Here is a 21,976-nt window from a genome sequence, read left to right as displayed (position 1 = left end):
AAGATTTTGTTTTGGATTAGAAGAGTTCTATGGATGTCTTACTTTGCTCTCAATTTCAGCTAGGTGAAGTAATTTCCATTATCCTAAAATTTAGCACTGTCCCAAGAGACTATAATGGCATTGTTATGGCAGCTTATTGCTAGAGTTCGATATGGATGAAAGAATAAAAAGGCCAGCAAAAGGTCTTCAAAGAAAATCTGGGTTTGCCCTTACCCCCTTCTCCTCACTGATTTACAGAGGAAAATAATTATTCTGGAATGAAGGACTAAGCCAAAAGCTTTGACAGTAAATTGCAAGACTTTATAACTGTGATGATCTCTAGTAAGTGAATAAGTGAAATTTCTGTCTCTATTTGAAAGTCAACTTTGGGTTAGAAAGCAACATATATAACAAACACCCACGTATGTCCAGATCTTACTGTGGGATGTGAGCTCTAGGCACTGATATTTAACAGAGCCACATTCCAAAGTTGCAGATAATTTCCATATGCTATTTTTGTTTTCTGACCTTTCATCTTTCTTTTTTTTTATTCCTTTTTTTCCCCTTTACTTCCTAACTGAATTAAGACAACCAGCAAAGAGTTTTTCTCAGTTTATGTAATGGAAAGTATTGCAATAAAATAATCGGTAATAAAGTTCACATTTAATACTCCTCCAACTACTTCAACATAAAGTGCACAAAATAATTTTATGTGTGGCATAAGAATGGCATTTGAATATAAAATAAATTTCCTGCAAAATCCATTTTTACTCTAAATTTCACAGCTTAGCTTGCCAAATTCAAATACCAGAAAATACAGAAAAGAGGAATGGATTTTTATTTATTGAAATTTTCTATTAGAGAAAAATACTTCTTTCCTTGCCTGAAGTTTTTATATTCAGACATAACTAATGAATATTCAAAAAGTAAAAAAAAATCTTATTAATTTCTTGAGGATCTAATAAATTTAATTTCTTGAGGATCTAATAAAACAGTGCTAATTCAATATACTGAGGTCACATGGACACAATTAAATTCATTTGTTCAAATCAATGCCAGTAATTTTGTCAAAGCTAATGAATGACACCATTTGTGACATTTTACATGAATTACATGTCATAGCTCAGTTACTCTAAGCTGCAGCTAAAAAGTAGGACACTGAGAAAAAATAGCATTAAAGGGGGAGTAGAGAGATGAAATTTCTTAAAGAATGTTTCATTAGCATGTACTTCTTTTTCCTTACAAAAGTTGAAGGGTAAATCTGATGTAATCCCAACTGTATTTTAGACTTCACAAATAGACAAAATTTAGTTTCAGCTACTCAAAAGCCATACATATGCAACAAGCTTGACTTTTATATTTTCATTGTACTGTCCTTTCATGACATTGTGCATTAAAACGACTGCAGCTGTCACAGGAAAACCAAGCTCCCTTAAATCTTGAAAAACCTGCTCAGCAATAGATGAAAATGGCAATGAAATTTCAAGAAAGTTCAGACAGGGAAATGATAAAGTTTATTTTCTTTTAACATAATTAATGGGCTAAATATTTTAATAAAGAAAAATGGTGCTGAATACCTTGTTCTATATTGTCATGCAGTGAACATTTCATTCCGTGGTCAGAATAAAAAGTATGAAGATTTATTCAATGCTTACACACTCTTTTAACACAGATTTCTTCTCTACACATTATTTTCAAGCATTTTATCAAGTGTAGCATCAAATGAATCAAATGAAGATATTCCCACATCTTCAATGAGTTGATTTTCCCACCTCTAAGAGATCTTGCAAACTGAAAAGTCTTGTAAGAATTCAGGCGAAATTTTCATTTTGAATGCTGAACTACATTACTCATATAAAACTTAATTAATTACAAAACACTTAATCCTCTCACTCTTTAGTCACTGCATTTTGAAATGCTTGATAAATTTTATTGCCTTTTTTTTCAAAAGTCTTCCACCTAAATAAAAATAATTCTCAATCTTACCAGAAATTATTTTTCACCTGTTCCCTAATACTTTGTCACTGCATTAATTTCCTCTTATATTTTGACACAATTCTACATTGCTTTAGGTAAAAATTAATTAAAGAACCAACCCCTGACAAAAGATACTCTCTGCATTTGAGAAAGAGGTCTTAATGGTTTTTCTCACGCTTCTCATTTTACCTTTTCCCCCATGTAGTCTAGTAATATAATTTTAAAAGTGTAGTAGTGTAACCTGTTTTAAACCATCCACATAGCTTTCTATATACAGACCTTCCTAAGACAATTAGGAAATTTGTAACTTCTATGGTATTTTGAAATATATTTTCCCAATCATAAGGTCAAAATTTGAAAAAAGAAAAATCCAGAAATATAGAGATGTGGTCTTTATTCATTCCTAGATCAAATTTTTCTTTTTTTTTCTTAACAATTATTTCCCTTTATATGATATAAATAATTCCTGGTTAAATACTTCCTGTTAACTTGCTTCAGTCTTTGACAAAATGACTGAGACAAACATAAAATTAGATAAACAGAGCAATTAAAAATATGAAATCTGTGGAGACAACTGACTTTCCTTCTTTGCCTAGGAAAACAAAAACACAAACCTAAATCTGAAATTTTCACATATTGAGAAATAACAACAGCTCTGAAAAATCTACACTGAAAATTCAGAATATGCACTGTTGCAAAGACTTAATTTTTTTTCAGAAATCTCTATGCAGGAGCTGCTAGTAAGGAATTGTATAAGGCAATAGAAAGAAGTTAGAAAAGTAGATGTTCAACTTCTAACACAAAAAAATTCCAGATAAGTTTCTTATGCTTTAATGTAAGAAGTTCAGTGAACAGGAAACTCATAAATAAAAATTAGCAAATGCATGAAAATTTTTAACTGTATGCATGTGCTTGTGGGATAATAAAGACACCTTTGTATGTGACAGAGAAAAATCATAGGGATTAATGAATTAATCTCCCATCTGTAACTAACTCTAGATGAAAGACATTAGGCTGATAAGCAATCATAAACATTTCCTCACCCTGCCAAATTACTCTTAGTCAAATTAATAACACATTAGACTAAAGTCTCTTTTCAAGAATTCAATAAAAAAACCTAACCCCAAAAAGACCTTCAACTCCCACACAAAAAAAACCACAACAGAAAACAAAAAAAGACCAACTCAAAGAAACTTCAAGAACAACTGATTTAAAAGAAAATACACAACAGTCGTCTAATGTAAAAGCAATCAAAGTGATCGTTTTATAGTTATATTTTTCTTTTTCCTAACTACAGTTGCCTTTGTTATATCTGGCCTCATGTCTACGTTTCTGTAGCTTTACTCTCTCCTTTCATCACCCCCAATCCCAAATCTAACAGAAAAAAAACTTTAATACCTGACTGAAAATGCAAGAATGCCAAGTGTTAAAATTACATCTTAATGATAAATTAATAGTAGTAAAACACTTCAAGAACACACAATCTCTACAAGGCTGTTAATGTCTCTTCTACCTCATGTTGCACACAGTATTAGATTTCACACTTTTCCAAATGTTACTTATGGTTGGGAGGATTTCCTGTCCTCATGGTTAAGCATATCTCATTTTCTTAAATATTTTCCATTACATCTTCTATCCTTATGGTTAAGCATGGCATAAGGATAGAAGATGAAATGGAAAATATTTAAGAAAAGAAAAATCTTTCTCAGGTAAATAATATGTAAAAACCAAAATTGCATGGTGTCAGATTCTTCCTGTATTATCTACCCAGATAACCATCACTTAAACTCTTGTATTCTTCCATTCTTTATAGTATTTTCCTTGTAAACCTGGAATTATTTGCAAATTGCAACATTTTAAAAATTATGAAACCTAAGCTCACAAATGTAAGAAGATCTAAGTAGAAAATATCTAATAAGGAAGTAGATTAATCTCCTGAGAGGAGCTTCTTAAAAATATCTAGATACCTAACAAAAAATATCTAGATACCTACAAAACTAGATACCTAACAAAAAAAATAAGATGATGGTGAACAACTCTCTCATTCCTACACCACTCTTTGAGTTTTATAGCTCTAATAACACTCGTGACCCTTTGTGATCTATCACATTGTTTGCAATTCAATAGCTTTTTTATTTCATTTTAAATTCATATCACTTCAGAGATATTGTATCACAAGTGCCAGGTATGATTGAATGTACACGAAGATTAAAATCAGATTTTGCCTTATGAATTGTACAATTGAGTACTCTGAAGCTCACAAAGCTTGATGTTGAAGCACATATTACTTAGCAAAGAAATTTATTTGCCATATACATTTTGGCGAAGACTAACAAAAGAACAGACAGTGTGTTTGCAAAATTTCTTTGTATTATGTAGATGTTGAGAAATACTGAAAAAACCACAGATACCTTTGTAGATTAATTAAAATGTCATGCATATTCAAATTATCCCTTAGTCTAGAATAACTTTTTTTGTTGGTTTGGTTCGTGGGGGGGGTTGTTTTTCATTTGTTTGGTTTTTTTTGGGGGGTTTTCTGTACTGCAAAACTGTATGGGGTTGTACAGCTTTACAGGCTCAAACTTTTAGTAGAAGATCAAAATAAATTAGGAATGAATCTTCAATGAATGTCTCCCTCATGAATAATACAAGAATTTAAATTAAAACTTGCTATATTCCAGTAAGATAATAAACAGGTGGACATACATACAATATGATTTGTCAGTTCTAGAAGTTCCCCAGGGAAGTGAGATTAGCAACATCTAAGCAGAGGAGATAAGAAGCAATAGATAAAGAAACCTGGATTAAAATCTGAAAAAAACAGTGGATAAGCCTGCAAAGCAACTGCTTTTTGTGTCACTTCAGTTCCCTGCAATAAATATTGGCATGGATGATTGCATGGCCCATCAGTGAAGATGGCTAGACTGCCACTGAAAAATTTCATTTGCTCCTTCAGCTCCCTGTGTTCAGCATACTGTGTTCCCTCACTGCCTAGCTCAATGCCCTAGTAAGAAGTATCTTGTTGGAAAACTCCACTGTGAAGCCAATTTTACCCTTGCCAATAAGAATTATGAACACTACTGTTCATGGGGAGGTACAGAGGGGCAAAGGGATCGAAACTCAGAATTATTAACAAGAGGTACCTAGTAAGAGTGAAAAAAACACACCTTGAAGAAACAGAGACATGTAAATGAAGTGAGCAAGGAGATTAAACAAAAAGAGTCATAAAAATAACTGAAATTTCCCTTGAATGATCTTCCAAACACAATGCCTTGGTATCTCCATCTCAGGCAGACCTTTTACCTCTGCTATGGAAGGAATATTTTTGATTATTCTGTGGAAATTCTTCTGTGAATCATATTAGTGACACCTTGTACATACAGCGTCAGTTATTAAGACAGTGTCACTGACTCCTCTAGATTTAATTCAATAGATGGTTTTTGTTTTATTTTTGTTTCTAACACCCATTGTCCTAGTGGCTTTGGGATGCAACATATCTGACTGCATAGTTATCCATCTGTATAAGATAATTACATGATCCAAATTACTGATAATATCCTTTGATTTATTGTACAAACATGAAGAACCCCAACTGTTAATTTTCATAGTCATACATGAATTTAATGCCACAGAAGTAGCCCAGAGATTTTTTCTTAAGAAAGTTCTGAATAAAATTGGAAAAGACACTTAAAAAGTAATAATGGCCTTGCAAGTACTTCAAGGTAAAGATGACCATGGAAGATAATGAATTATGTTTCCTGGCGCCAAAAATTCCATCTCCTGAGAACATACGCATACTTGCTGTGAAAGTAACTATCTGATTTATAGTCAGACTGTCACAATATTTGCAAATTTCATTTTTAACTCCATTCCTTTCCAGCACACTATAGATCTCCTTGGACATATCTGGACATTAATCATGCTGTTAGATAATCTTTCTGTGATAGTTTTATGCAACTACATGTTTACATGACTGTATTTTTATAAAACCTGAATAGATTTATTGAGAAAATGTGTAACATACAAACATAAGGTCAAACGGCAACCGTCTCAAACAAGCAATTGAGTATGCTCATATTCTGTTGATCGTCTTTACTATTTCATGGAAATATCACACTGTGACAATTTTTTTGTTATTAGTTTCTGAATTTATACTCCTAATATGATAAATATCTAATACACTTCTAATCCACAACAGTGGCAAGTATTTGCTTGAACTGAAGTAGCATAGTAGATGCCAGTTTAAACTGTCCCAGTATATGTTTCCATCATTCCCCCAAATCTATTATCCTTTTAGCTCTAATGAATATATCACCCATGTAGATATAGAAGCAAAATACAGATTTTTTTTCAGCATAAAAAAGTCATCTTAGGGCTACTGATGCAATATATATTTTGTTTGTAAAATAATGCTACCTACCAAAAGCCATATTTCTACTGCGAATTAACATGTACAGGTTCTCTTTAATTCTACCCCCCTTTATGCTGACTGAAATATTCATCAATATTCTCTTTTAATGTCTGTCTGAATATATTCAGTCTGAACACTACAAGATATACAGGTTTTCATACATGGAAAACCTTGGCTTTGCACATGCTTTCTCTAAAGGAATCCACATATTCTTACTTAGTTTTTTTGGGAAAAAAAAAACTATACCAATTCGATTTGGCTTTCAGATGAAATTATAAAGGTATTCCAAATTTTGATATGTAAGGAGTAACATTCAAACAGCTCGATAATAAAAGACTTCTTAGTTTCTTATAAAATATATCATATACCACATGATCAGCGGTATTATTCTTTGTAAATCTATTAACTAGTTAATATTAAGGGAAATAAAAAGTTGAAACAGATCTTGCTTAAAACACCATTTTCAGGTCCACTGATGCTGTTCAAATAGTTCTATTTTAGACAGACATCCACTTACAATTTCAGTGAGAAAGGTGTAGCATTGCACTTAGAAAGGAGGTTTGCCATATCAAGGAGTCAGATATTTTTGGGGAAGTTAAGCTCCTTGAATATTGAGAAAGGAGAAAAAAATCAGAGGAACAAGCTGCAGTGAAGTAGTACACTGTGCAATCTCTGTGTATGAAAACCTGAATCAGTGAAGCATACTTTGGTGGCACTCAAACATTCATAAATTAGCATGCCTCTCCTGCCAATATGACAGAATATACATCACATATTTGCAGCACTCTACTGTCTTCAGTTCCATGTACTGATCTTCTAGCCCCGTCCTCCTCCTGTCTCCCATTCCTGCAGACTCATTCCTTACATCTCAGTTATAGATACGCCTCTTTAATTGTAAAGATATGCTTGCCTTTTCCTTCATTAGCTGGGTGAATGGAAAGGGGGATACAAAGAAGGTGATCAGATTGTCCTTACAAGTTTTACAGAAGATTTTCCCCTGGATCAGGGTTTGTGGGTGGAGTACACTTTACTCTTTGAGAGTATGGTTATGAGTAGGAAGGTTTCAGGTAAGTGGTTATTTCACTGTCCATTCTCAAAGGTACAGAAAAAAATGCATGTGGCCATTATCCTATGGATTTTAAAATATGAAAGCATTATCAATGTTCAGCAGAACAGCTATCTGAACATGTTAGTATCAGAAAAAGTCCAAATTATTGCGGAAGGAATGTTGGGAAGGTTGATTTAAATTCAGTAATGATTTTGAAAGGCAGTGGGGGGGAAACTCTATTTCCACTGTCACTGATGCTATACAACATACTGCATACTGCATAATGCAGATGGGAAAGTGTGCCAGCTTCCAAGCTTGCTGAGGCAGAAATATAGCTTGGAAACAATTTTCTTGAAAGGGTTACAAAGCTTAGCATAACTGTGAATAGACTAAGTAAGTATATAATAAGTTTGTAAGTTTGGTGAAGTAGACCTGCAGAGATAATTTGTTCTAAAGTTGAAACAACTTTGAATAAGTAATTTCCCTGGTGTGTCCAGCTAACTGGCAATAAGAAAGATGCTGAATGTAAGTATCAATAAAAAGAAAAGTGCTTCAAGTCACATGCTTTCCTTCCCGATGTACCTCTCCAACACCTAAGCTGTCACTGGAGGGCAGGTAACTTCTGTTACATTTAGCCTCTCTTTCATGTGTTGTGAAACAGGAATAGCATTTCTTCTCTAAGGGACACAGGTCATTAGTAGCTCCAAAGTATAGTGATATCTTCTAATGTAATGTAGCATGGCAATACAAAACACTGTTTTAATGTGAAACACATTGCAGTCTTCACTCTTAAGAACACTTCTGTATGTGTACTTTAGACAATTTTTGAAAACTGGTCCATTGTGTCTATCAGTGAACTGCTTTTTATGATTCAACAAAACTGGGAAAGCAAAATCTAACTAGGTTTAATTAGTCACAAAATGCAGCTATGAAACTGCACTCAAATACTTGATGCAATTTCATCACAGCTCCCAAGTACTTCACTCAATTCGGGTTCCATTCCTGTTCAACAGAGCTTTACATGTCACAGACACAATCACCAGTTTTTACAGTCATGAAGAATAATTAATTCTGTGGGAGTAAATATTTGCCATATTTTGCAAATATTTGCCTTTTGAGGAAAAGGGGTGCCAATGCTACAACAATATTTGGTGCCTCATCTTGCCAGCAACAATCACATTTGTTTTCTCAGTAAAAGGGAAGGGGGGGGGGGGAAATCTTGGTTAAAAAAACCCAAATGAATCCAAACTGTAAAAGCTACATGTGCAACCCACAACATAAACATATTGTGAAGAGTAATAAAATGTTTTTTTCAAAGTAAGCTATTCTAAAAATGCTTTAACCTAAATAAAGTAAATGATCATTGTCCAATTTGGATGCAAAGGGATCTTCATAATTAATTTCTAAAATGAAGATGTAATAAAAAGTTCATGTGTCTTACTCATATTGGGAACAGTGCGTTCTATTTAAAGACTAGTACGAAACACTTCCTGAAATTTTCAGATCATAGTTACTTAACCACCTGAAGCCCTTGTGCAGGTGAGCACAGTAATAATAAAAAAATCTTCAGCTGAATTTATGGTTGAATTGAAGCCAACATTGTCATTGGAATGATTTATGTCCACACATTACCCGAGCTAATATATAGTTAAGAGCTGTGGACAAGTACTATACTTTACATTTATCACTGACTTAGACTGTTCATAGCTGAAGATGTAACAGTCATTTTGCACAACAAATAGTATTTTCTAGATGGTTCATCCCAACCTGGTGCACCAACTTTTCTCCAAATATTTCACAATTCAGTATCTGGGATGCAGATATTGGCTCCATTTCATCCATGCTTCTTCCAAAGATTCAAAATGTTTCTGAGACAGCATTAAGTTCATCGTCCAAATCGTCCCTGAGCCCACTGAAGTAATTAAAAGAAAAAACATGATAAAACACTACTGGCAGACCCCTATGTTGCAAATAATTATTTCTGTAGACAAGAGGTATCTATGTTCATTCAAGATTACTTAGTTTTGTAGAAGGATTACTCAATAGCCTCCTGACTAATTTACCTGACCTAATAAAATAGACATATATGAAACACTTGAATCCCTGATTTTGCACTATTGTTCAACAGGAAGCAAAATATGAGCATTTCCAAATTGGTCTGTTTAAAAATTGCATTAAAAACCTTCCTTTTTCACCTCAAAAAAAATCCCAAAAAAACAACAATCAAAAAACCCCAACCATGTATGAAAACAACAAAAACAAGAACTGTCTTCTTCAGGACCCATGTTTCTCCATCACTTTATTCTGAAGGTTTTGTTTCATCTCTTTTATTGCTTCACTCTGGCAATTTGGAAATTAATCTTTAAATAATTTATTTTTTCTGTCAAGTTCTTATACTGTTTTCTGCATTATAATATTAATCTAAAACCTTTTAAGATTATACACAGTTTATAGTCATTTTTTTAATGAAAATGACAGCAAACATTTCAAATAGAGTAACAGAGGACTACAGTTGGTGCCTTTTAATATTGCAAGCCTCATGTTTCCTTCAGATGTTTTGCAAATCATAAATAAAGAATTTTATGAAGTTCTAAGCTGAAGAAACACAGTTTTGAAGAGTTGAATTTTCTGAAGGAATTTGAATGTGATCACCACCTGATGTAGTATTTTCACCTTCAGAGCTACTGTAATCATGATGTAACTTCACACAGGCTCACTTCAGTCTACAACAGCATTGTCCGGTTTTAAAGACCCCATCTTGGCTGTTAGACTCTCACCATAAACTTTTACTCCCATATAAAGCAACCAATAAAAATCACAGAATATTCCCATTTAATTTCAAAATGTTCTACATTCTGATATAGTGTGTATTCATTTAGTGTGTAAAATCAATCTCCAAGAAAGTAAAAACAGCAACAACAAAAAAAAGATGCACAAAGGTACTTGTATGTATGGCAAAAAGCCTCATTTTGGAAATATTCATTCCATTGTGTTTATTCTAGCAATAGAGTTTTAGTTCTAGTGTGTTGCTTGCTGTATAATAGCTTTTTTATCATATGATCATTTATGGTCCAGGAACCAGTTTCTGGCACATAATTAAAGTCCAGGTCAGAAAAAGCATAACATTTAACATGACACTTAAGGAAATGGTTGAGTGGTGGGCTCTATAGTGTTGAGTTAGTAGTTGGACATAGAGGTCTTAAGGGTCTTTACCAACCAAATGATTCTAAGGTTCCATAACTCAATGCTTCTAACAGATCAATGCCATCTTAGTGCATTTCTATGCATATGAAATGTATATGGATTATTCCTAGAAATGTCTTACAGAAAGAAAGGTTTCATATCAATTTTTTCTATTTTTGGTAAAGTGTGCTTATTTCCTCAACAAATTTTACTCAGTTTCTGCTGGCATACTAAGAAAGGAAGAAATATGAAAAGTTTACTTAATTCAACAGTATTAACTACTAAAAAATTCCACCTTAACTAGCTCTGGAGACTCTGAAAAATCCTAGCCTCTATCTATGGCCTTACTTTGTAATTTATCAATCACTCTCCCAGCTGTTTTCCCTTCTAGAAACTCCTACTTTCATTAAGGATCTAAGTTGCAAGCATCTAGATTTGTACTAACAAAAGCTGGTAAAGCAATTACGTACATCTTTCCCAAGGTCTCGAGTCCAAAGAGTCACCATCAGACTAGGAAATTCAACTCACCAAGTAGAATCATTCACACTGCCTAAGACTTCCTCTATAAAAAGAGATATAATAAAAAGGCCAGACATTTTAGCTACGTGAACTGGAATGCACAGTTCATCTCCAAAGGAGAGTACACAGTTTACAGTTAAAAATAAAATCCACTAGTGCACATATGAAGGCAGTATTTTGTAACACCACCAATACCTATAAAGAGTTCCATATTTGAAGTACATCCATTTTGCAACTCCAATGCTGTGAAAACTAATTGCATTTAAAACCTAGCTTTCAAAGCACCACTGGAAACTGTGTCAAAATTCCAAGCACAACAGCCAGAAGTATGGAGTTCTAAATTCTAAAATCTATTGTTTAAAAACTATTTTTAAAAAGTTATCCAATTCTCATAAATAGAATACCTTCAGAGTTAAAACTTAAAATAAAAAAGTTTAAGAGGAAACTAATCCAAGGTGAGTATATTCCACATTATTCCATCTTCCAAATGTCCCCTTTAAAATACAACATAATGCTTTGAATGCCTCCTCACTTGGGCTTAACTTGAAAATCCTGAGCAGCTCCAGGTGACTGCCCACCTACAACCTGTTCACAAAACCACGACTGAAATAAAGAATAAAAATTACTCCGTTTATTTAGTTTGAAAGACTGCAAATGGTAGCCATTTCCTCTCAATACTATATGCAAACTTAACAGAACATAACAGAAATCTGAGAGGAATTTCATACATAGGTGATATTTTGAACTTCCCTTGTAGTAACAGTCATGTCAGTTCAAATGTAATAGTCAAAATTGAGCATTATAAATGAAAGGGAATTCTTTGTAAAGCAGATCTTAGTTTAAAAAATATATTATAATTTCTTTATTAAATTTAATATTTTGTTGATCATCACACAAAAGCCTCTGAGTTCAGAATTACAAACAAGCTCAAAATTCACTTTTCTGGAAATTCAGTGTCAAAAAATTGTTGAGAAAAGTTACAGGGCTTTTTGTGGACATGTGCAAATGTCTCCTCATTAGCTTTCTGAGCAGTATGCTACTCTAAAAAATATGCATGTGAGCTATCCATTATTTTAAGGGGGCTTTTTTGTTTGTTTTGTTTTTCTGAAAAACAACTCTTTCAAGTCACATCTGTTTCTATGCTTTCCCCTTGGCTGACCTTTACTTTTATAGAGAAGGTCAAACATGGCAGCTAATTTTTAAATTTGTACAGTCTTTCCCAGGTTTTCTACTAATATAATGAAATATTTAGTACTAAGATTTAAATATCTCCCGAAAAAAAAATTTGGAAACAGACAGAACGAGTTCACATACATTCATACCCTGAAATACATGCAAGCCATAAACAGCAGACCACCAGAATGCCCCTGAAGACTGCGGGATTGATGAGGACGCTATGCTTTCAAATAATATTCCAACACTTTGCACACTGAAACTGATAAAATCCTGGAATGATTCGGTATGTGTAGAGCTAAAATTTCTGGACATTAACTACATTTTCAAAATTTAAATTTTATATCTATTTTCTTGGTAAAAAATGCTATTGGTTAGTTTAATCACTATTGCACTTCTGTATTTTGTACATCACTAAGGAAAAAGAATTATTGTTACAGCACCAGCACCCATACCACATGCTCTAATTCTATTTTCTTTCTATTTAATTAAATATTAGTCTATTTATTAGTAATTTTAAACTAATATCAAAGTCTGTGGACTTTACAGAATTGACAAATGTTGGTATTAGATCAGAAATCCTGGTTTCAGGAAAAAAAACAGACAAAAGAAACAACTACAAAAAATGTACCCAAACAAATTGCACAAAACCTCTTCTAAGCCTCTGAAATCAAGCATAAATATAACATAAACGCACAGCCAGTGATGAACTTCTTCACATACAATGATCTTGGAAAATTACAAATAATGAGGACAACAGAGCATAGATAAATTTCAAAGTTTTTCCAATAATTTAATTGCAAAGAAAACTTTTCTCTTGAGACAGTTTTTTCTGTAAAGTCCTTTCAGTAGAGAAGATTCATAGGACAGCAGGTATCTGTTTATGTACCTTATGAGAAGGTCTTTGAAACTATGTTTCTACCCTAAGAAGGCAAAAAGTGAACAAATTAGCTAAGAACTGCAATGGAAAGCAGTAAGTGAGATGAAAGAAGCGCACATTTCTGTGTTTCTGTTAGCAAATAACATATATGGGCTAGATTAACCCATTTTAACATTTCTTTTGTGAGAATATTGTCTTGCAGTGACTTCTAATATTTTTGTTTCACAATTTGATATTTTGAAAGAGTAATGAGTCACACTCTAGTCTCACTGAATTGCATTATTGCCTAAGACCAATAAAACCCAACCCAAATCTTGTTACATTTTAGTAGCATATCATGTATTACTGAAAGTATAGCTGAAATGTGTACTACATAGTTTTCATTTTATGACAGGAATTACTGAAGAATCCTTGCTGATCATAGAGTCCTTTGGTCAGTTATATGCTACATATTTCAAACACTCAAATGTTGAGATGCCTTACCAAAGGCAAAACCCACTTTTCACATCAGAATTTGTTGCTTAGGCGTCCTTTATACCTTAAATTACTGCTGAAAGTACTCATCACTATTTATTAAGTGAACATTAACACCTACATGGGTGCATAAGATTTTTTCATGACCATAAACCTTATTATCAAAATCCCTACAGGAATTAATATCTTTGGCTGGATGGTCACTACAAATGATGGTACAATTAAGCAGCTACTATCAGTCCAACTTAATTGCTGATATGTCTACACTCCCATCTACTATTTTCCTAGATACAATACACCTTAATGAGTCTCTCATTATTCTATGATTGCTTTCCCATTTTCTTGTACAAGCCTCTAGAAAGTCTGTTTCCTTACCCTGATAATACATATGACTTGTAATGATAGATTATTGCAGCAATTAAGCATTTTAGCATTTAGTGTCCTACATTTCCAAAACTATGTTTCAAACTTCAAGTGGGAGTGGAGTGTAAAAAATTTCTGCCCTGAAGAACACAAAATAAGAGAATACATCGTTAAATTATGAACAATGAAATAATACAGGCACAGTTTTAATATTTGCCTGCTAACTGACTCTAGCTTACTTATCTACCCTCATTTTCTACACAAGCAAACGATTGTTTTCATTTGTTTTATGACATTCAGATTAGAATAGGGAGCTTTTTTGTGTGTCTATGGTAAGAAAATTGTCAAAAATCCTGCAGTCTGCTCCCCAAGGACATGTCCACCCTCTGGAATATGCTATTGATATTTCACAGAAATCTAAAGAGGACACAATAAACAGAAGATAATGTTTCCATGATAGATTCATTGCATTTATTTAACTGTAATTTAATCCAGATTTTATGAGGGATTAAATAAATTATAAAGAACAGGGGCAGCAGCCTCTATGTTGTATTACAGATGAAACTTATTTTTTAAATGCTGCCTTATGCACTGTTTGGTACATTCAGCTGTAAAAATATATCCTCAGAATGTTTAAAATACATTTCACTTGGAAATACTCTGTGTTTTACGTTAGTTTCTTGACATAATAGCAGCTCAGATTTTCATCTGGAGTGGACTATATATCCTCTTATGACAGCACTAAAATATTGTTCTGTCTTTTCCTCAGTAATGCTGCATTCAACGGAGGTCCAAAAATAAGTAATGATCAGAAATTATTTATGTGCTGGTATGGTTTAATCAGGCCAAGGACTGCATTTTGTATGGACTGGATCAGCTTCAAAAGGGTAGAAGATTGGCCATAGAAACTTGACAGTGTTTGTATTATGATTTAACTTTTTTTCTGGTCTTTTTATAGGACTGGGGAAAGAGAGTGGAGAGAATCCTCACAAGAGTGCTGGTGATACAAATAGAGGGTAAAATAAATTGAAACAATTAAGAACCTTGACAAAATTACCTGATATTGGGTCTCACTATGATCATTCATTTGTGAGACAGTGAAAAAAATGCTAATGAAATTCAGCCAGTACACACAAAAAAGATCTGGAAGAAGTTAATGAAAATATATATCCACAATCATGGATTTCATAAGATTTAAATAACACACGGGGAATTTTAGCAACAGCTTTTGAAAGTAAATTCAAAGTTAAGTGATGGCAGACCAAATGGATGACAATTTTATTGTATTCTGAACTCAATATTGTACTCCCCACTACTGAACAAAACACAGAAGAATAAAAAGGTGGTAGGTGTAACCAGAAATACTAAGGAACTTTTGAGTAAGGAGAGATTCTTTGGTATAGTCCTCATACAAAAATTCCCATGGAGGATTCTGCTATTATTCATCTTGAAAAAAAATGAAATAGAAGTGTGATATGAAATGTATTTAATTTCTGGTAGAAAGGAGAGATAATAAGGGAATAACTATTGACTATGTTTTGTTACTCAGGAAATTAAGGTGTTCAATAAAGATATGACACAATGTACCAGTACAGCACCAAACCAGAGGAAGGATCTTTACCATACTTCAGGTAATGAAAGTGTGGACTTTTTTGCTCATGTTTTTGTAAGGATTAAATAGATGTAGGTGCCACAGCAGTCATTAAATATGATAGTCTAGATGAAACCGATGGTTTACAAAGTCCTTACGTTGATAATACCCAACGCAGTGTGCCACTCTATAGCTGTCTCATTCCTTGTACTTTTTAACCTAAGCGCCTTTCATTTGCAACAGTGAATGATAGGTTTGTCTCATAAAATGTAATTGAGAGCTGCTGAGGATTCACTATTTTCATGTTCAATACCATTTGACCCTATACAGAACAAAGGAATATGAACTGGGAAGATAAGAGAAATGGATTAAAGCCTTAGACAAAACTGTCTCCTCATATAACACAGAAAATGTGAGAGATGGGTTATTAATCTAAGCTAAATGAGGATTTTAGGGCTTTTACTCTGGTAAGATTGCTGGGAAAAAATACATAGTTTCAGGTGTTTCAAACACCCTAAAAGAGACACCTCCTACTGTGTCCCAGTCATCTGCAAACGGAACAGAATAACTGCTGCTTCACTTGTTTGTATGAGACTCTATACCTTTGTAAGTTTCCTCAAGAGAATTTAGGAGGGTCTAATTTGTTTAAAAAAACATTAAAAGCAAAAAACTGAGTAGCAGTAAGAAAATGACAATGGACCTCTTAGACTGCTTACAGATGCTTTCCTAAATCTGGTTTTCTTCTGCCTTAAATTATTTTCCACTTCTTCTTTGCAGTGAAGGAAAAAAAATGCTGTCTAAGACACATCGCACTTGGGATGAAAAACCAAACATAATGGCTCTGTGGTTTGTAATATTTTTGCTTGCAGCTATTGCTCTATTTCCTGTTGACACTGCATTTTAAATGCTCTAATGATGCAATTGTTCTTGAAAACTGCAGAAAAACAGACACCATGAACAGCTAATTGGTGCCTGTGATGAAGCTAGAAACACATCTTGAACTTTTCTGTTGTTGTCATTAAAAAGTGAGTGAGAGGGATTTGTAGCCATTAGGCCCTATGAAATGCTCAGTAGCTGGCAGGATTTCATTCCTGTTAACGTAATTAATGTCTGTAATATACCTGTCACTCATCAAGCATACTGCATAGTTATTACATATAGATACTGTTATATATCATTCAATTTTGTATGCCCTGAGGGCAACTCAGTTTAGGGATTCTGCACAATTTTCTGTCAAGTTTGCTCTCTGGTTCACTGCCCTTCAAAATGTATCATAACAAAATACAGCTCTGTTATCAAAGTCCTTTTCCTCTCTGCCAGTTTTGTAGTTTCCTGGCTGCTTGGTTCCTCATGAAAATGGGTATATAATCACCTTCTGCAGCTGTGCAGCCCGTTAGATTTTTGCCACCTTTCCAAGGTTTCTTTGATAAATGTAATGAAAATAGTTCCATTTGCATTATCACTGTAGTACTATCATCCCAGTCATCTGCTGCGCACTCTAGATTTATACATAACCAAACCCCTTTCTCCTTCCCCTTCTCTTTTGGGTTTTACTAAAAGTAAATGCATGTAGTCAATCAATACTGAGCTCTTATTTCCAGCTAAGAGTCTGTAGAATCAAATGTATTTCACACCCTTCTGTCCCATGGTTTTAGTATATTGCATATAATTTCTTCTTGCTTACCTGTACTTCTTCTCCATTCTCCCCATCCCTCATAAGTTTCCAATGCATAAAAGGAGGGGAGGATTTCCATTGCTATGAGTATCCTAGTTCTGTATCTTCTTTTTCTACTGTTACAGCCCACTTCAAAATTATGTTCTGATTTTTTAGCTAGGAACTAGAATTTTGACCCTAGAATTTTAGTTTAAGAATTACTGGTATTACCCAGAAGTTTAAATTTCCATTGGGAGACTACAAAGAGATGAAGCTGTACAAATGTCAAACAGCTACCTTGTTCTAGCTTTTTATCAAATAAAGCATGAGTATGTATATAATGTAATGACCTTATTAAATTTGGTTCCAGACAGATACAATTTCTTTTGTGTCTAATCAATTTTAAGAATTATTTGAAAATCCTATTATACATTTTCACTTAAAAATGAATGTTTTATATCAAAAGTGATTTCATTAACCATACATCTGCATAAGAATGCATAATATTGCTTTAAATACATATCTTAAATTATATTTAAAAATTAACATACAAACAGAAGGATTTTGTTTTAAAATATTTTTTAAAAAATCAAGAAGACTATGCTATTGTATATCTTGATGTCAAAATATCCACATAACATCAAATGATTCTATTTAGTGTCTTCAACATTTACCAAATGAGGCCAGGATTCTTTCTCCTGTAGCATTATGACTTTGTAGAATGTTCAGGAACGCACCCCAGGGAAGAAAGATGTTAGATACAATGTCTGCTGCTTTGATAGTCGCCCTGACCTATCAAGAAAAAAGTAGTCTTCCACATCTTTATTTTATGACTTTTTTATGGACTTAATAAAGAACAAGTATTCTGTCCTGGGGAGATATTTAATGGCCTATTTCACTTCAAGAGATGTACCTGATGCCTCCTTGGAATGAAGAAGATTTCAGAGAGATAAAAGACAAAAAATAGCATTAAATGGAACCTGGAGTTATTCTTGGGAACAATGGAAAGGTTTCATGACAACTTTTTTGAAGGTAAGTGATAGAAAGGGCCGTGTATATGAAAGACGCACCCAGGGAGGGAAATTAGGGTGACATTCCTCCATTTTGAAGCTGCCTAAAGGGGTCAATGACATTGTTTTATCACTCAAGAACGGCTGCTTTGCCTAGTTTAAAAAATGTGCTTTCAAATACCTTCTGATCTTTCAAGTGAACTGTTACACTAGGATCTGTCTTTTCCTCAGTGTCTTTATGCAGATCTTTCACATTTCAACAAGTGCAAATGCAGGAAAACTGTGTGTGAGAAAGCCCAGCCCTAAATATGACATGCTAAACAAAAATTACAGATTCTAGATTCAACTTTTCTGTCATATGGTAAATCTTTAAAGAATCATGATTTGTGGATTTCAGGTAGAAAAAATTATTTGAACTTTCAAAAGCAAGCAAAATTAAATATCCTGTACAGAATAACAATTTTTAAAAAAAGAGAATAGATTAAGGTACTAGGAGAGAAAATATAGCATATTAAAATTGAGGTTATTTGGTCCTGTCATTTGTTCAGTTTATTCAGAGGAGTTTTAAATCTACGATCTTTATGTTGTAATTGATAAGTTTATTTTTAGATGAGAGTTTTAGATGAGAAACAAATACTAGAAACAGTATTTGTTTCTTACAACGGATTTTTCCTTTTGAATATTGCCATTTATTACAGGAAAAAGAACTTCTTAATATGATAGAGCTGCACTTGTCTCAGATAAATATATATAGCTCTTTACATACACACACACACTTCTGTGGATATGTAAGGAAGCATATATATATATACACATTAATACAAATAATTCACAAAAAGAAAATATTTATAGCTGCAGAAAAAAATCTGTCTTATAAATACCTTGAATTGTTAGCAGCATTTAAACAGTCACAATTCAAACTTGAAAAATAAATGGATATTTTTACTATACTAGACATTCTGATACTAAGTTTGCCAACAGCAAAAATACTGACTAACCTTCACTCTGAATACCTTCTAATCTACAGAAGGTACATAAACTTCTCATTTTTGATGCAGGCAAGAGGTCTAGGGCATCACAGGAACATCATTCCAACTGTTATAATTATCTTTTGTATTAAAATCTCATGCAGTCCACTATAACAATACAATACTACCACAGAGGCAAACACTGAGCATTGTGTACCATTATCTTATTGAACATCATATATCTTTTCATCCTTCTGTTTAGAAATACATTTCATTTGATTGCTACCAATTTTATAGACTATGTTGCACAGAAAATTGAAATTTCACATCACCTATAGAGACACAAGAGCCAAACTTGTCATTTGAAAACAGGCATTTATTTTGCAAGGTGACTAAAACAGTGAAATATGCAACATGTAGCAGTATAAAAATGCTTCATTATTTGGCTTCTATTTTTATGATGTTTAAATATGAAATTTCAAAAAATTTTTAATTGTTCACCTAAATTTCAAAGATCATCTAATTTCCAACTCACTGCCACTGTCAGGGACATCTCCCACTAGAACAGTTTGCTCGGAGCTCTATCCAGCCTGTGGGCCCGTGTGCATCCCTCCACAGGGAGGGATGGGGCATCCACAACCTCTCTGGGCAACCTCTTCCATTGTCTAAGGACAGAAGGAAAGAATCATCCTCACAGCAAAGAACATCCTCCTAATATCTGCTCTAAATCTACCTTCTTTCAGTTTGAATCCATTCATACCCTGCCCTGTCACTACATACCCTTGTAAAAACTCCCTCCCTATCTTACCTGAAGATTCCCTTCATATACTGGTCTGCAATTAGGGCACCCTGAAGCCTTCTCTTTTCCATCTTTAACAATCTCAATTCTCTCAGCCTTTTCTCCTAGGAGAGAGAGGTGCATCACCTCTCTAACCATCTTGGTGGTCCTCTTCTGAGCTTGTTCCAACATGAACAAGTATTATTTCTGCTTGGGACCCCAGAGCTGATGCAGCCCTGCAGGTGGGGTCTTGCCAGAGCAGAGCAGAGGGGGAGAATCCCTTTTTCTGGCCGTGCTGCCCACGTTACTTTGGATGCAGCCCAGGATATGTTTGACTTTCTGGGCTGTGAGTGCCCAAGGCTGGGTCAGGTCCAGCCTTTCGCCTACCAGCACCCCCAAATCCTTATCAGCAGGGCTGCTCTGATCTGTTCATCCCCGGCCTGTGTTGGCACCAGGGGCTATCCTGATCCAGGTGCAGCACCACTCAACTTGGTCTTGTTGAACCTCATGAGATTCTTATTGGCTCACTTCTCAACCTTGTCCAGGTCCCTCTGGATGGCATCCCATCCTTCAGGTGTGACAACTGCACCACTCAGCTTGGTGTCATCTGTAAATTTGCTGACTGTGCACTCAACCCCTTCATCTGTCTTTAATAAAAATATTAAAGTAAATTGGTTCTAATATGGACCCCTGAGATACAACACCTTTCAGTCCATTAGAACTCTGATGTGTTGACCACTATTCTGTGGATGTGACATCCAAGCACTTATCCATGTAACAGTTCACTCATCAAATCCATCTCTCTTCAGTTTAGAGAAAAGTGTGTTGTGGGGGACTGTGTCAAAGGCTTTACAGAAGTCCAGAGAAATGACAACTGTAGCCCTTCCCTTTTCCACTGATGAAGTTACTCTTTCTTAGAAGGCCACTGAATTGATCAGGCAGGACCTGGCCTTGGTTCAGCTGCATTGGCTGTCTCAAATCCTGTCCTTCGTGTGCCTTAACACAGCTTCCAGGAGGATCTGATCCCTGATCCTCCCATACGCAGAGACCAGGCTGACAGTAGTTCCCACAGTCCTGTTTTCTAGGGTTTCTGAAGATGGGTACAATGTTTCCTTTTTTCCAGTCACCTGGGATGTCAGCAGGCTGCCATGAATTTTCAAACATCATGAAGAATGGCTTGGTACGTACATCAGCTAGTTCCCGCAGGGCTCTGGTAGGTATTTCATTGGGTCCCACAGACTTCTGTACATTCAGATTCCTCAGGTGGTCATGAATCTGGTCTTTGCTTTCAGTGGGAGGGATTTTGCTCCTCCAGTCCCCATCCTGCTGTCCACCCCCTCAAAAGGGGTGGGAATAGAGGCTGCCATTGAAGAGTGAGGCAAAAATTTGGACTTTCTGCTCATTTGTTTCCAGTTTTCCAGCAGTGTTTTAACAGGGGGCTCATCCTCTTCATCCTTCCTTTCCTAGTTAACATACCTACTTTTATTTACATCTTTTGCCAAGTTTAGCTTCAGCTTCTCTTGTGCCTTCCTTACCACATCCCTACAGCTTCATCTCTACTCTTCCCAAGCCACCCATCCTATCTTCAATAGACTGTGTGTTTGCTTCTTTTTCTTTGTTTGACCAGTAGGTCCCAACTCAGCCATGTTGATCTCCTGCCTCACACTTGCCCAGTTCCTTGAACATGATATGATAAGATTAAAAATTACATTTTTGAATATGACGTACGAAGAAATTAATAATTAATTAATTAATTAGCCATCCAGTCACTGTAAATCTGCTCTCCGCTTTGACTTCTGAAAATCTTTTTTGAGAAATATTCATTGTGGTAGGACCACTTGGTACCAGTACGCAATTCTCCACATTAAAAAAAAAAAAAAAACAGAAAAAAAAGTTTAGGGCTTAGAAGAATCAGATCAATATTCAACCATCAGTAAGTATTGTCTAGGAATTATCAGTTTGTCTAAT

General features: G+C 34.5%; 1 protein-coding gene across 27 annotated transcripts in view; it reads right to left on the bottom strand.

The window, feature by feature from the left end:
• PTPRD (protein tyrosine phosphatase receptor type D) overlaps positions 1-21,976 on the bottom strand; it is a 1,161,500-nt gene that overhangs the window by 1,021,393 nt on the left and 118,131 nt on the right. The window lies entirely within an intron of this gene.

This window comes from Camarhynchus parvulus, chromosome Z, assembly GCF_901933205.1.
Source record: "Camarhynchus parvulus chromosome Z, STF_HiC, whole genome shotgun sequence".
Classification (NCBI taxonomy): Eukaryota; Metazoa; Chordata; class Aves; order Passeriformes; family Thraupidae; genus Camarhynchus; species Camarhynchus parvulus.
Note: the sequence above shows the minus strand (reverse complement) of the source record. Positions and strands in the feature narration are given on the sequence as shown.